Here is a 14,636-nt window from a genome sequence, read left to right on the forward strand (position 1 = left end):
TCAGAAATATCCATGCATTGCCCTTGATAAGCATTGCAATGAAGGCTCTGTAAACAGCTTACTTTTCAGGGGAATTCACCATCAGATTTACATCTTTACCCTAGAGGGAAAAAGGTAGGAGAACTTTTCATGATAGAGGATCTGAGAGAAAGCTGTTTAAATTATCCAGAAATGACATGGACTGAGAGAGGAAAAGGGGAGCTTAGAACAGAGAGAGAAACTTGCCTCCCTTCACTCAAAATCATCAACTACAAATGCCTCTGGTGTTATATCCTTAGGCTGATTCAATAACCCATATCAATCATCCTAATTCCAAAACTGGCTTTCCTGTTCACCTTCTCTTTTCCCAAGCAGTGTCTGTAGCTATTCTTGCTGCTGGCTAAAGCTCTGCTGATGCCAGGCCTAGCAGGCAATAACTGTCACACCTGTTTTCAGCTCACATCTGAGACTGCAATCTCTGATGAAATGCCTTGACAGATACAAAAGATAATATCAGTGATGTCTGATTGGTTGATTGGTTAGTTTAGTTTTTAAAAAAGCTTTAAGTAGCTTAAAGATATTTTCATGCTTTCCAGGTGAGTGTAGCATCAGTGTAGCTTGCAGAATAGTTTGAGACATTTTCCAGTCTCTTTGTTAAAAATGAATCACTCTGAAGATGGAAAAAGGGAAAAAGTTCAGAGGATCTCTCTTTCTAAGCAAGAAAGTAATTTTCTGCAGAGGTGGTACAGACTGGTACTTATTACGCATTTTATTGATTACTTTTACGTATATGGTATCCTTGGAGAACACAATAGGTGACAAAGGACCAGTTATGATTGATTTTGGCAGATCCAGAAGCTAATAATAGCTGAAGATAAACACCTGGAAGTGCTTCCTATATAGAAGTAACATGTTGGGGTTTTTTTCCAAGTTCAGTGGTTTTTTTGGGGGGAGTTTTCTGTTTTTGTATGTTTTTGTATGTTTTTATTCACTTGAATAGAAACTGTAAGTGACACTTCACAATCCTACAGTAGGGAAGAAATAATCTCCATTTACCCCAACACATCACTTGTGGAAGGCTAATGTTTCCGTATTATAGGAGAGAAATAAAGGAAATATTTCCAGAGGTCCATTCCAATCTCTGTGATTCTGTGAAATAATTCACATCAACAGTTTAAGCTGACACATTATCTGCTTCTTTCTTAGCACAGTGAATTTGGACATAGATAGATTTGCAAACACTGTTGGGAAACAAGCTTCCAAAAAGTATAGAATAGACAAGACATTTTCTGTAAAGCTTCACTGTCTAACTTGCAATGGTAATGAAAACTGCTCCCACATTTGGTAAAATCATCCACAAACTCTAAGGGAACATTTTAAAATGGCATAATTTTGAACATTAACTCTACTTAATATTTAAAATGTCTTTCTTATTTGCAGTACTAAATCATATTTGATTCTGGTAAAATACTTATTCTAGATCTATTACATTATTGCATCAGAAATTTCCTTGGTTTTTCTATCAGGGTTGATTTCATTTTACTGAGAGGCATGTATAGCAAAGGGATTCATTTAAGTATGCAAGAGTCAGATTGTTCCAATAGTCTAAATACATTTGTTAGCAATATTACTATGTTAGCATTACTATTTGCATGAAATAAAATATCAAATATATTTTTTAAATTATCTTCATTATCTGTCTTCATCTACCCTGATATAGTTTTATTGTCTTAGCAACTCTTTAAGGTTGGCCACCAAAGCCTCATTTCAGGTTGCACATAAGTAAATAGGACATAAGAAGAATTACATTTTGGTAATTGCTACTTGCTGAAATACAAGAGAGACAGCAATCAGACAGCAAAGTTAGACTTTCAACGACAGAACTGTATGCAGCTCTGGAATATATGATGACAGCTGTTTATCACATTGTGGCTCAATGACAACAGGTAGCTCAGCACCACTTAGACACTCACTCACTTTCCCCTAGCAGTATGTAGGAGAAAATCAGGAAGGCAAAATGCAAGAACTCATGGTTTGAGAGATAAAGATAGTTTATCAGGCAAAGCAAAAGCTGCACACACAAGCAAAGCAAAACAAGAAATTAATTCACTACTTCCCATTGACAGGCAGATATTCTTCCAGGAAAGCCAAGCTCATCACACATAATGGTTTATTGAGAAGATAAATGAAATAACCTCAGATTTGTCCCCCCTCCTTTTTACTTGAGTCATAGAATCATAGACTCACTTGAGTTGGAAAGGGACACTTAAAGGTCATCAAGTCCAACTCCCTGAAATGAATAAGGACATCTACAGATTCACTGGGGTGCTCAGAGCCCCCTCCAGCCTGACTTTGAATTCTCCAAGAACAAGACATCCAGTACTCTTTGCATTACCATCTTTATCTTAACAAACTTTTTCCTTATTTCCAGTCTAAATCTCCCCTCTTTTAGTTTGAAACCATTTTCCTTTGTCCTATTAGAAAAGACCTTCCTAAAGAGTCTGTCTCATTCTCCTGTAAACTAAAATCCTGTGAGACATAAAAGATGAGAAAATTTCTTTGTAGTGTAGTTGAGCACAAAGCATAGGAATAGTTGTCCACAGTGCCTGTGGAAACTCTACCCATAAAAATATTCAAAACCTGAATGGATACACCCTTAAGTCACCTGCTCTGACTGGTCCTTCAAGGAGGTTGAACCAGATGACCCTCAAAGGCTTCTTCTGACCAAAACTTTCCAGTGATTCTGTGATTATTTTTAAGGATGTTTGCTTTTCTGTATTTACCTGATACAACACTTTGTGGAGCCATTAACTTTTAAAGTTTTTGAGCTAAATTACAGTATAGATTTTTCACTAATGTTTATAACCTTATAGTGAAATATGTAGCGTTAAGTATTACCACAACAAAAGCCTCTCCTGGAATCGCTGGTAAACAGCAGCTGTTATTGCAGGCCTCAGTCGTATCAGAGACTTCACATCATCAGATAGATCCAGCATGCAGCACAAGGTGCTATAAAATGACAAAATCCCAAGAGAAAGACCTCTCTTGGCAAGTTTTCATGAGGTATTGACCACTCCCTTCCAAAAAGACTAATCTGAAAAATGTATATAGAATTGTAAAGTATTCTTAGGTTCTTTTTTTTTTTAATTAAAATCTCAAATTCTTGATTTGCTTAAGTAATATCTGCCTTGATAGATCAGATAATGGCTCTATGCTACATTGCTCGTTTACATAATATATGTTTGCTATTACACACCATTCAAATATTATTCAGATACCAAGGATATCCCTCATATATAGTCTTGTGATACTTAAAGCCTGAGCAGGAAGAAAAGAAAGCAGTTAAAAATAATTAAATCTGGCTAAATCTATTAGCATGCCATTCATTTCACAGCATGGAAGTACTCCAGTCCCAGTATAATGTTAATCAGTAAACCAATATGTTCTTCGTTCTTCACAAATTTACAACAGGTTTTTCTGTTTCCAGTTAAATTTTACTTTTCCTGTGAAAGATTAGACATTCCAGCATGAAATAAATCCCAGAGAATTTTAAGGGTTTGTTGTTTCATCCCAAGGCGGGAAAACTTCTGCCTTACTCAGGCTTGAAACTTTTCTGGCCAGTCTGTTCTCACAAACTTCCAGTAATGATGATTCCAGATTCTCCATAGACAGTCCTTTCTTGTGATTTATGGTTCAAAATCTTTTCCTAATACATATTCTAAATTTCCCCTGTTCTAATTTAAGACCATTACTTCTTGTTCAATCCAAGGCTGACAAAAAGAACAGATTATTCCTTTCGTCTTTGTAACTACCTTTTGCATATCAAAGAGTGCTATTTTATATCCCTTCCAGTCATTTTTTTCTTCAAAACTTATCCTTTTTTCAGAGGTCATGTTTTCAAGAACTCTGCTCATTTTTCTTGTTCTTTTCTGTAATTTCTCTTTTAAGCACTGTGTTATAGTGATACAATGTTAAGATGATTAATTTAAAAAGTTGAAATCCTTTTAATTTGGAAACCTGACATTGTATGAATGCCTAGTTTCACATTATTCTAGTTTCATAAGACAATTTCAGGGGCACAGTGTGTAATAAATTTCAAAATAATAGATGTAAGCTTTATGAAGTTAAGTCACTCCTGTATTTAGCTGCAATGGTTTCAGGGGTTGCTGATCCCAAAAGCCAATATGTTAGCTACTCAAAATGTCAATTCATACCTCAGCTGTGGAGTTTGGTCTAATAAATCAGCCTGTGAATGGCACCTGTTGTTTAGATCCACTTCCGTCACTTCTTCTATAACAGCAGTAACTTTCAGCTAAGCATCAGGATGACCATCTGGAGTCTGCAAAGCCTTACTTACCATGGCTGTTTACTTCTGTGTATGACTATGTCTTTAAAGTAACCCTAACTAAGTCTATCTTAATATATTGCAAAAATTTACCCTTGCTGAGTATAAGCATCATCTCTCTGAAGACTGATCACATCACAAAGCAGTTATGGTTATCAGCTCTGATTATCTGTCAATACTGGCCAAGAGGAATCCTCATGAATGAGAGTAAGTATGACTCATGGAAGTACAGTTTCTAAGGACAGGCACTAATAAATGAAGAAAAATAGAAGCAGAAACTTTCTTCTGTAATGACAGCAAGTGATAATCTGGTGTAAATGTCATGACTGTCATCAAGAATTGGTCTGCAGATATACTGGAGTATTCTCACTCCCCCACAATACTAAGAAAACCTCAGACTCCCAGGCAAAGTGAAATCAAAATGGAGGAAGGGTGGGAAATGGGTGGTGGGAGAAAAAATGTGAGAAAAAATATTTTTGAACAGAAACGCTAGTCTAAAGTCTCAGGGAAAGGTTGTTTCCATCCACATCCATCTATCCATCCATTTCCAACCACCAGGTTTCTTTTTCTCTTTTCTATTCTCATCATCTTGTGGCCAAATGCTTTCTGGTCAGAAAATATCTAGGTGCAGTGTTGGGACGTTTGAAGCTCATAAATGATGTTCCAAATCACTTGGTGTTAGAACATCTGGGTAGCATCCAGGGATTCCAAGCTGTAGTGACAACCTGTTTCCCTACTCTACTTGCAAAGAGTGAGTTTTGGTAATGACCCCTATATCTCAAGGACATTGTTTTTTTTTCAATATTAAGTTTTGGTTCATTTAAGGTTGTAGGGGCAAATGATCATTGGAAGCATTGTGAGAGTAAACTGATGTCAGTATCATGCAATTGAAGAAGAAGTAAAATGAAAAAGGCAAAAAAGGCCAACTACAATTTCCATTTTCACAGCTTCAAGTGCAACAATGAAAACTAGAACAAACAAAAGAAAGTGAGCTGTTGATAAAATAAGTCTGCAAAATAATTGCAATGTTAGTATTTTATCAGGTTGGTTAACTAGTGTGCACTAATTAAACTGCTATCAAGTTTACATAACTGATTTTGGATTTATGAATATTTTATATAAGTGGAATGTGTGCCCCATGATTTTAAATTCCATTCCATTCCAAAATGATTTTGGTAAATTCCATTTGAATGTTGTATTTTCCACTTGCTATTTGTCATACAATCAGTGAAAAATATTATTAAAATGCTGATTTTTTTCCCTTTTAAGTGCTCTCGTCTCTCACAAAAAAAAAGCTTCCTACAGAAAACTTCACGCAAAATAGCACTACACTCAGAAAAAAATGCAGTTTGACTGTTCTTCATTGCCATAAGTGTTGATTTGATACAATCACACACACTACAATCAAAAATGAACCTTTTAAGCCATTAAACTTTTATCATCAACTAGGGAACTATTTCTTCTATAACTGAAATTACTGTTTTCTCTTACTGTCTACAATTCAATTGAAAATGGCAAGTAATCACACAAAATGATCTGAGAACACATAGCTAAATTCCTAAATGTCTCAACAGAGCAGAATTTCTTTCAGCAGTAAGCACTTTCTAGGGAAGATGGAATAAATAGTATGTCTTTAGACCAAAATAATGTAAGTTTTACACCAAAATAATTATTCAAGAATGCAGTGTTATTCCTGAAGCCGCTGTACAGATATGTCCTCAGGAAAGTAAATAAGAATTTTGTCTTACAGAAGATGCTGCTGAGATACAGAATTAAGTTCCACTCTTTTTGCTTTATGATCTACTAGCTTCACGTGAGTGAAAGCAATGAATCTGGTTTACCATGACAATTTTTCTTTACTACAAGAAAACTTAGTCTATTTGAATGTCTCCTTCCTTTCATCTTAGTCAAACAAAACATTCAACAAAGCTTAAAGATTTGCCCATTTACTTCTTAAACCAACAGAAAATGTTACTTACAATTCTGAAGAATCTTGACAGCTTGATAAGGCTGTACCTCACATTTAGTTTCTTCCAAACCCTAGTGCTGTTACCTAGGATATAAAGCAAAACCCAAGGCTGAGTTATGGTGCCCATCTGAAAAACAGCAGAATTCTCTTCTGTCACTGACTACCTTCCAGGTTTCATCATGTCTCTAAGTCAATAAAATATCCTAAAGTGGAAGAATCTCAAGCTTGAAATATGGGCCCATGTGAACCTTATGAGATTCAATAATGCCAAGTGCAAGGTGTTGCACTTGGGTCAGGGCAATCCAAGATATGTGTACAGATTGGGAGAATAACTCATTGAGAATAACCGTGAGGAGAAGGACTTGGGGTACTGGTAGATGAAAAGCTGAACATGAGCAAGGAGAACGTGCTTGCATCATGGAAGGCCAAATGTATCTTGGGTTTCATTAAAAGAGGAGAGGCCAGCAGGGAAGGGAGCAGCCAGCAGGGAAGGGATTGTCTCGCTCGGCTCTACACTCAGGCCTACCTGCTGTCTTCACCATCCAAGAAAGTGAACAACCTTCTCTTTTTCTTATTCTAATATAGAATATTATAAAGTAATAAAAATCAAATGACAAGTTATTATATCTCAGCCCAATCAGACTAACAGTGAATGCACTATGCGATTTTGAAGATCAGCGTACCTGACAAATCTGTCAAATTCCTTTCTTAGTCTGAGTCTTGTTGCATTTACAGTTCAGCATTTCATTCTACAAACAGTCATATTTCCATTGGGAATAATGAATATTCAGATCTGTACACAGTTTCACAGGATCATGTACTGAGATTAATTTTCTCTTGTGTCCTTCCTCAGTATTATAAGTTCTGTAAAAATGACTGGAAGAGATTTTAAGTGTAAAATATTTAGTTATGCATATCTGTGACAAAATACCCATTAAAGTATACAAACTACTCATGAATGGATGAACTATATATGATGCATTTTAATTTTTTTTTTACACATTTCTGGAGTATTTCTCACACTTGATCATGTCTAGAACATTATTCAGGAATGCAATAATAACAGTAGTGTTGGACTGCCTTTTTGTCACAATGATATTCATTCAACCATGGTAACCTATGTAAATGAAAATTACTGCTGTGTCTGAATTTTTAGTTTTCAGAGGGTCCTTACTTCTGTATTTGGAAGTACCAATCTATCTTTAGAGAAAGTAAACTATCTATATTACTAAGCATTGTTTCCCATCTTGATGTATGGACTGCAGAGGTACTTAAAAGCTCAGATGTTTTCTTACAAACATTCCCTTATAATATATTTGTTTTTGTGGACACTTCTCTTTTGATAGAATTATGTATTTATTTTTATTTAATAATCTTGCTCTCCTTAACAAAAATCTTTGACAGAACTTTGATGTCACCTGAAACTAAAACCTAGGATCACCTTACTGCTGAAAATATGTAATTTGCTCCTGAAGTAATGCTTCCTATTTATTTTGATAGAAAGTATAACAGCTACAAAGAGCGCAACAGCATGACACGACAAATTCTCAATTACAAAACATTGTTTTTCAGCATAGTAACCACCATTAGCTATGCATATTCATTAGCAGTGAATAAAAGCTTACATGCCATGCTCATAAAAAGCTGTATGTCCACTTGGAGCATGGCTTGGCTTTCATGTTGCTGTTGCCACTACTGTAATGCACCACCCACTGCCTCACTGTGCTCACATCCACTATTCAATCTCAAGAAACCTTCAACAAATGTTAAAGAATGTCAACGAGTGCCATTTTTTTCATATGGAGGAATGAAATGGCACATGTTTGCTTCATAAATATTTCTATGTTAGAAGCCATTTTGTAAGACTGGTTCTCTACTATCCTCTGTGACACTGCAACAAAGTCTAGCAAAATATTGGTGGGAAGGTTCAACCTTTACTGCCATACAACCAATACCCACCCCTGGTGTTGTGGGCCAACATAATAAAATATGAGGCATTACTTTTGGAGTGGCCCTTGTAGATTGATATAGATAATTAGCCATATTTAAAAGACTCTTGGGTACCTCATTAGAAAAGAGATATGAATATTTACCCATGTCATTGTCAATATTACAGAAAAATGATTTTGTGCAAAAATGTGACTTATCTAACCCTTAGCAGTTTACCTTCTCTGTTGACATATTATGTGTTCAGGTGCTGAACTAGTGTTTTGTATAGAAAAAATGTAGTAGAAGGCCCCAAAAATGAGTGCAGCCTTCTCAATCTTGTAATTTTTCTGACTGTATTGCTCTAGTGGAAACTTGATTACAAAATCAAGTTGAAACATATTTATCTTAATATTTATTTTGCTCCAGAATTGTTTGTTGTTGCTCTGGTGATGACATTGTGATAAAAAATGGTTATTTACATGAGTGAACAATAGTGTTCATTGATGATTGCACTGTCCAGCCTTATTTATGTATTTAATGAAATTTTGCCATTAACATTTTAAAATTAGTTGCTTTGCCTCCACAGGTTTTCTCTGCACATGCTGGCTTAGAAGTTTTATCCGTATTCTTTTTAATAGCTTCATATAATGGATTTACTCAATACACAGTCATAAGACTTTCAGGACAATTTTGATAGATTGTACCAAGCATTTGCTTGCTTATATCTATATATGTGGTTCCAGAAAAATAAAATTTATCTTTTTTTAACATGATGCCATATTAATCTTTTCTTTGATATTAGTTTTAAATATTACCAGTTAGTTTCAAGAAAAGTTTCCAAGAGCAAAAACAATTCACTTATGCTGAAAAGAATACAAGAGATCCCAGCATAAAGATAACTTCATTATCATTTAATTTAAGGTCTGCAAGAGTTGGAATTTTCTGTCTTTTTCCATATTATATTATTTCGTCAGCTCCAGAACAGCAGAAGTTAGTTTTAGATCAGTTCTTCCATTACCTCTCATAGGAAGATGTTTATAATTAGGGGATGTAACATAATGCTTCACATCCTAGCTTAAACAGGGAGAAAGAAAATTAAAAATTGGTATAAAAATTAACAATTAAATTATTTCTTGAGCAAACATAGAAGACAGAAACAAGGAGTGAGAAATTAAAGTATTTCAGTACACCACACCCTTCCCAGCTGCCACTTCATGATCTCTCCGTGAAATTTATCTCACTAAACTACATCTGACTAAAAACTAGAAGATATTTTAAGCATATCTTATGAATGTATTAGTACTTAGAACTTAATAGGTTCTTATAAAGGACGCTTAGACAATTAATGTAGACAACAAAATTTTACTTGCCTTATGTTCACAGAGCTATAGAATCATGAAATAATTTAGGTTGGAAAAGAACTTCAAGACCATGAAGTCCAACAATCAGCCTCATCTACTGAGTTCTGTCACTAAGCCATGTCCTTTAATCCCATCTTCACACGATTTTTAAATCCCTCCAGTGAGGAGGACCTCACCAATTCCATGCACTGTCCATTCCAACGCTTGACTACTCTCTCTGTGAATAAATACTTCCTAATATCCAACCTAAACTCCAGTGTTACAACTTGAGGCTTTTCCCTTACATCTTATCACTTGTTACCTGAGAAAGAAACCATCCTCCTGGATGCAACCTCTTTTCAGGTAGTTTTAGAGAGTAATGCAGTCTCCCTTCAGCATCTTGAACTTCCAGATTAAACAATCCCAATTCCCACAGTTGTTCCTTGTAAGTCTCACTTTCTAGTCCCTTCATCAGCTTCATTGATCTTTCTACATGCTAGAGAAACTTAGCATACTTCTTGTAACAAGGACACCAAAACTGAATACAATATTCAGTTTGTATTCAGTTTGTCCTGACTTATAGAAATGCATTAATTTTCAGTCACAAATACACTAGTTCTAGATAAGATGTTTCCACTCCTTAAGGCTTTGCTTTTAGTGTCTTGCAGTATCAAGTTATCAACATTTTAAATCATATATTTGATTATTTATTTTTATAGCTCTCATTTTAATAGATATTATATTTCACATGCCAACCTGATTCTAGTAAATTTTGTTTCATATGCAGAACAAGAAGTTGAAATATTTGTAGATACTTTATGAAAATATTTAATTAATTATATCAATTTAGATAAGATTATTAAGACTAAGATCATAGACCTTGCACATAACAGGAAAGGTGTTTTTTCCTTTCTCCTCTGTATGTATAATTTTGCAAAATTTACAGAGAAATGTTGGAGATGTGAAATGAACGAGTAGTACAAGTGTAGTTTTTCTCCATTAGAATACAACATGAGAAATAGAATGAAAGCTCTTTTTTTCATATGCTTCAGTTTAATGGCGGTCTTGCTACATCTACCACGCATCTAGCAAAAAAAGTAGAAAAAAAGTATTCACTAAGCTAAAGGAGAATAAAAAAATATGCATTAAGAGATATGATAAATGTTATAAGTGAAGAAATACTTTAATTAATACTTTAAAATTAAGACTTCTGCGTTTGCTTGAACTGTGAGAAGATTGAGAGGACTTATCTGATGAAAATTACTGAAGTCAGTCAAACAGAGTCTTTTTCTAAGAAGAAAGAAAAAGTAATTTAATAGCATGGTTCATCTTGCTGATTTTTTAAAAATTCTCTATATTACTATAAAGTAAGCCTAAGTGACTAGCTGAAATGGAGACACTTGCGCTAAAAATGGCTGTGCTACAATTAATTTATTTCTTACCAGAATACAATGAGACTTAATTTTATAAAACCAGATGTAATAACACAATCTTAATTGACACTGTTTTGCTAAGAAGTCATTGCTTAAAAGTGCATCCATAAAAAAGCCAAGTGAATCTTTTTGTGTTGTCATTACTTATCAGGAGGTTCCATCAAAAATCAGCCTCTAAGAAAAGGCAATTTTTAGCCCCAGAGTCTGCTGTATTCTAAAGAGTACCCACTGGGATTTCTGTACTCTAGAGTGTGCCCAAATGGAGTCGACCACTGTTCTTGTAGGTGGAGAAAGGTAAACCAAAGATTTCATTTTGTTCTTTTTTTTCTGGAGTTGTAAGCAGTAATGTTACCCTTACAAAACTGTTGTGAGGCAAGAAATGTCCGTATATTGAGCCTTCAGGAATTAATATAGGATTACATTTTTTTCTCCTAGCTTTGGGAGACTATACAAGTAATTTGCACAGTCAACATGGTCTCTTGATAAATTGCAGTACAATTCATCGAACAAGCAAGCAAGCAAAAAAAAAACCAAAAAACAAAAAACAAAAAAACAAAAAAAAAACAGAAAGAAAGAAATCAGATAAAAAAGGCATTCATAGATGCAGCTGGAAAGGACACATGCCACTTCAGGATGATAAATCATTTTATTCCCTGTCTCCTGAAAGATGAACTGGAAAGAACTCTATTCTGTCTGTACTTTCTGAATTTGTCATTTTCCCCCCATTTCATCTAAAAGTAAAACCTGGAACTCAGGCTTCAGAATAGTAGCTTTACCTCTATAATTGATTTTTTTCACTAGTTTGAAAATGATATAGATTAATATTCACTACTTAAATGCAGTAAATCTTCTAATCTTACAATAATACAACGACTTAGTTCTCATATCAAGAAATTAAAGCATCTGCTGTGTGAAAATTAAAACATATTAGCTATTGCATTAAAGGATAAGAAACTGTATCAAGTAATATAAAAAAAAAAAGCATTGCGGATAATGTATAAGCATTCTTCATATTTAACAATTAATCACTAAACAATACATTTAAATTAACAGTAATAAAATTGCTCTAGTAAAATATGATTCATAAATAGTATTAGATTTTTAAGTTATGGAAGGCTCTACAAACATTGCTTTAGAGGTAAACATATATTACTTCTGTGTAGAGGTTCTTATTAGCAAAATCCTCAGTAGGATGACAATTTCCAAGTTCCACATTATTTTCCTAGTTATTTTTACTTTGCCCTTAAAGGCAATCTTTGTTAACTTCAAAATGTATACCAAAACAGCACCAAGTGGTCCAGATGCCAGAAATTTCATGCACATAAAGGGGATAATGAAATTTAGCAAGGTAAAATTTTCCAGAATTTAATCTCTGTAATGGCTAATTTTCTTCTCTTTCCACAGTACAAGAATGATTTTATCACTTGCAAATACTCTTATTTATTGCACTAGAAGTTGCATTCATATCTCTGGAAGTCTAACTTAATACTGACAGTGAGCTGGGATGTTCAAAAAATACACAATATATTTCTCATGTATACTTTATTGACGTTGATAGTCATTATGGAAATAATTTAAAAATGACTGCATTGTAGCAGTACGTTTCAATATTCCATCTTTAGATTCCACATTTAAAAACTTAATTTAGGTCATTTCTTTCATCTTTATTCCAAGACCAGGAGAAAGTAAGTGAAAGCAAGCAAAATGAGTTCCTTTAAATTTCACAGAATCTGCGTTGATAATCTATAGTTACAGAAATCTTCCCCTGCCAATTCTATTGAGTAAAGTCTCAGAGGGCTCTACAGATAGGAAGTACAGGTCAGTAGGTGGAAGATATCTTTTCAGTTTTTATCTTTAGATACAAAAGGAATTAAATTCAGTGATTATTTTGGAGACTGTAATCACTGACATATTTCTGAAAGTTTCTTTACAAAAATGAAAATGTAATTTTTGCTTAATGCTGCTTAATGTTTTAGTTAATGTTTTCAAATCACAAAGCAATTAAACCCATTGCAAAATGTTTTAACAAAGATGTTTCTGTAGGAATAGGAGTCTAATGTACTGTTTATGACACATTTCTCTTCATTTCAAATTTCTGTAGAAGAACAATATAAGAAATTACATATATTGTATAAGTAGCTAAGAAGAGAGAGGAAAAAAAAATTCTTATCTGAGTGATTATGGTACACACTACAAAATGGAAATATTCACTGATTTCCTTGAAAATTTTCTAATTTAGCTAAGATAAGAATTTCATTCAGAATGAAAGAAGCAATATAAAACAAAATAAATACTGTTTTTAAGAGAAGATGCTAGAAAGAAAAAAATTTTAAATCTAAATAAAATTAAAACAAATAAATCAATGTTATGGTAACAGTAACAGCATGAGTAAATCCCATGAAATATTTGGAAAATGTACTTTATAACAATAGCTGAGTTTACAATGGGCTGAAGACATACAAAGATAAGAATAAATATTTTACACACATAGATGTTGTTTATAGCAAAACACCACAGATTATAATTGTCGCCAACCTCCACGCAACCCTGCCCAGTCAGCAACACCGCACCAGCACCCCACCGTCTGCACCTCACCCAGTGTGCAGATGCAAGAGACTCAAGCATAGGGTGTAGCGCAAGTGCTGAAGGTTTTCTACCATCTTCACAGAACTTAAAGTTCTGAGCACTGCTTGTTGTTGGTTGGATCCTTTCAACGTATATCAGTATCTGAAGTGAGGATGTAAGGAAGGAAGTTGAACAGACTTTTGTGAGTGGTGCCCAGTCACAGGATAAGAGGTAATGAGTGCAAATTGAAACACAAAAGATTCCCGCTGAACATCTGGAAATTCCCCTTCACTGAGTAAGCACCAGTACAGTTGCCCAGAGAGACTGTGTCTCTACAGTCTCTATCCCTGTTGATATTCAAAAGACATCTTGATACAGTCATGGGCAGCCTACCATAGGTGAACCTGCTTGAATCACAGAATCATAGCATCATAAAATGATTGATGTTGAAAAGATCTGTTTGCTGACTGCTGTTTGAAATGACAGGCTGAACTAGATGACCTCCAGAGATTCATTTCAGTCTCAACCATTCTGCAAGTCTATGAGTGCTATCTTCTGACAAGCATCCTCTAAATTTCAGCAGGTGTATCTAGTACTAGAAGCCTCCAACAGGTCATAAAGATGAGACTATTAAGCCAGAGAACTGAGCTGCTTCTTGTAACATGAAGAGAAAGAGAAGGTGGGATAAGAACCTCAATATTAACTCAACAGTGTCAAAATTGGGTTTGTTTTGTTTTTTGTTTTTTTTTTTGCATAAGATATTAGATCCACTGTACCTTTTAACTTGTATGAAAGACTGGAAGTTTGGAGGAGAATAGAAAATCATCATGAAGGTTGTTGTCTCTTCACACTACTCTTCCTATAATGCCCTTGAACTGGGCTGAGTGGGTTTTTTTGGCCCAGGCAGGCAATGTCTCCCCAGGAGTATATCACAAAGGCAAGGAAAAAGCTTGTAAGTGTTGTACAATTTTGCATGTATTTCTTTGATCTCATTGACAATGTGATCAAAATTCCTGTCAGTGTAATGGTTATATACTCTGAGAATATATGGAAAGGAGAATTGTTTATCTCTTCCC

Source organism: Phasianus colchicus, chromosome 1 (genome assembly GCF_987193195.1).
Source record: "Phasianus colchicus chromosome 1, bPhaCol1.hap1.1, whole genome shotgun sequence".
NCBI classification, from domain to species: Eukaryota; Metazoa; Chordata; class Aves; order Galliformes; family Phasianidae; genus Phasianus; species Phasianus colchicus.